This window comes from Hipposideros armiger, unplaced genomic scaffold, assembly GCF_001890085.2.
Source record: "Hipposideros armiger isolate ML-2016 unplaced genomic scaffold, ASM189008v1 scaffold_7, whole genome shotgun sequence".
Classification (NCBI taxonomy): Eukaryota; Metazoa; Chordata; class Mammalia; order Chiroptera; family Hipposideridae; genus Hipposideros; species Hipposideros armiger.
In genome coordinates this window covers 1179510-1182757 of record NW_017731357.1, presented here as the reverse complement: position 1 = coordinate 1182757, position 3248 = coordinate 1179510, and positions in this window count along the sequence as shown.

Below are 3248 nucleotides of genomic sequence, written 5' to 3'. Positions count from 1 at the left end.
CAGGTTGAGCTGTTGTTCAGCATCTTAGCTGTAGAGGGCAGTGTCACTGGCCCTCATATGTGGGATCCGAACCGGGGCCTTCTGGCGTCCCAAGCCAGTTCTTAACCATTGCGCCACTCGGCCGGCCCTTGAGGATTTTATCTTAATTACTGTATTTCTAATTTCTATAACTTCTATTTGTTTCTATTATTCATGTCTTTTGTTAATTCTATTATTACCGCCATTTTTAAAACTCTTTTAAATGTATAGTTGGCCCTTGAGCAATATGGGGTTAGCACACTGAGTCCTATGGAGTTGAAAATCTGTGTATAACTTAAGTTGGCCCTCATCATAAGCGTGTTCCCAACCACGGTTTGAAAATACAGTTGCCCCTTGAACAACATGGGTTTGAATTGTGTGGGTCCATTTATTCAAGGGTTGTTCAAGGGTCAACTGTATTTAAAATTATATTTTTCAGATTACTTGGTTGCATCTAGTTTCTCAGTGGTGAATCTCCATTTCTTGTATTTACTTTTTATCTCTAACAGTAATGGGTTTCTAGATCTGCTCTGTAATTTTTCTAAAAATAAAATTATCTTCAGTGATAAATGTCTTCTGTAGGAATCCTATAGATTTTACTACTTCCATATCAGTTCTTACGATAATTCTTCATTTGAATTTCTGCAACTCATGGGTAAGACCAGTTGGAGCAAGAGTTTGTAATTCCAGTTCTTCATGGGGCTCTGCTATGGTTTTAAGTTCCCTCTTTTATTTCTTTTTTTAAAAAGATTTTATTGGGGAATTGGGGAGGGCAACAGCGTTGGGGAATCGGGGAAGGGGAACAGACAAGTTGCTGTCCTTTTGTTTTTCAGTCTAGTTGTGGAGGACATCGCTTCACTGGCCTGTGTTGGTATTATTATTGCGCTCTTCCCAGGTGAGGCAGATCGGTCTCCGGCCACTGGACGGCTGCTCACGGCAGCTCTTGGCAGCTCAAACCGGCTGCCAGCCACTCATGGTAGCTTATGGCAGACCACTGCAGCTTCACTGCAGCCTATGCCATTGCCAGCGACTCATGGCAGCCCAGCTCCAGGTAGAGCAGTTGTTCACCATCTTAGCTGTAGAGGGTGCAGTGTCACTGGCCCTCATGTGGGATGTGAACCGGGGCCCTGCTGCTCAGAGCTGGCGTCCCAAGCCAACTCTTAACCAACGCGCCACTCGGCCAACCCTCCCTTTTTTATTTCTGATGTCTTGAGTTACCCTTTTCTTATTTCTGAGTTTGGCTACATATTTACCTTTTTTTATATTTTATCCATTGTTTCTACTTGTATGTGTCCATTATGGCTGAAAGTATGCTCCCCTTAGCTCTTATGTTCATCTCCTTAACTGGAAGTCTTGCCCTTTCCCCCTTAATAAGCAATTTTAGATATGCTTCTTATAGTCTTATAGTTTTTGAAAATCCATGCTAACAATAAGGAAAAAAATGACAACACCAATAAGACATGGAATCACCCCCAAGTAAAAAACTGAAGGTTTCCACCTCTGAGTATACACCATATTGCATATACTGTAGTGCCATGTTCTGTTCTTTTCAAGTAAGGACAAATTCCTTGCCCATTTCACATTATCTTCATGCCAAATTTTTGGTTTACCCTTTTCCTTACTCTTCTGGCTGTGCAGATTTGACATAAACTCTTATCTTATTCTTTTCAATATTGTCCTGAAGTTTCTTTGCTTAACAGCTTTACTGAGGTATAATCTCTAGATACAAAATTCACCCAATGTAAGTGTATGATCTGGTGACTTACAGTAAATATATTCAGTGGTGCAAATATCATTATAATCCAATCTTAGAACAATTTCATCATTCCCAAAAGTTCTCTGGTACACATTTTCCACACAAATGAAATTCCATTACCACCCAAACCTCCAGCCCCAGGAAACACTCATCTGCTAATTGTCTCTATAGCTGTAACTTTTCTAGAAATTTCACATAGATAGAATCATAAAATGAGTACATTTTTGTCTGGCTTCTATTACTTAGTATAATGTTTTTGAAGTTCATCTATATTCTCATATTTATCAATAGTTCATTTAGTTTATTCCCTTTTATTGCTGAGTAGCATACCACTGTGTGGATATACGACATTTTGTTTATCCATTCATCAGTTGATGGACATTTGGGTTGTTTCCAGTTTTGGACTGATTATTTCCAGTTAAGAACAATTCTGTGGACATTCACATATAAGTTTTTGTGTAGACATGTGTTTCATTTCTCTTGGGTAGATACTTGGAAATGGAATTGCTGGGTTATATGGAAATCGAATGCATAACTTTTAAAGATATTGTCAAACTGTTTTCCAAAGTTGTATCATTTTATGTTCCCTTCAATAATGTATGAGAGTTTGAGTTTCTCCAACCCCTTTTCAATACTTTGTATTGTCAATTTTTTTTATCATAGCCATTGTAGTGGTTGTGAAGTGATAGCTTATTATGATTTTAATTTGCATTTCAGTTTGTATTGCCCTAATAACTAATAATGTTGATCAATTTTTCATGTGCTTATTAGATATTGTATATAATCTTTGATGAGGTGTCTGTTCAAAAGTTTTTCCCATTTTTATTGGATCGTTTGTCTCTTATTGAGATATGAGAGTTAATTATATATTCTGGATATACGTTATTTATCTGACACATGAACATTTTTTCTTCAAGTTTTGGCTTTATTTTTATTTGAAGACCAAAGTTCTTAATTTTGATGAAATCCAATTTATTATTTTTTTTAATTTCATGGATCATGATTTTGATGCCATAGATAAGAAATCTTTGCCTAAGTCAGGGTTCATAAGATTTTCTCTTAGAAGTTTTATAGTTTTGTTCTGACATTTAAATTTGTGATCTATTTTGAATTAATTCTTGTGTATCATGTGAGGCAAGGATTTAAGTTACTTTTTTATTGGCATATAGATATCCAATTGTTCCAAATATCCAATTGTTGAAAGACTATCCTTTTCCATTGGATTGATTTGGCATCTTGATTGAAAATTAATTGATCATAACTGTTTAGGCCTAGGCCCTCTATTCTTTTTTTTTTTAAGATTTTTTTTATTGGGGAATTGGGGGGATAGGAACAGTGCTGGGGAATTGGGGGAAAGGGAACAGACAAGTTGCTGTCATTTTGTTCTTCAGTCTAGTTGTGGAGGACGTTGCTTCACTGGCCCAAGTTGGCACCATCATTGCGCTCTTCCCGGGCGAGGCAGATCAGTCGCCGG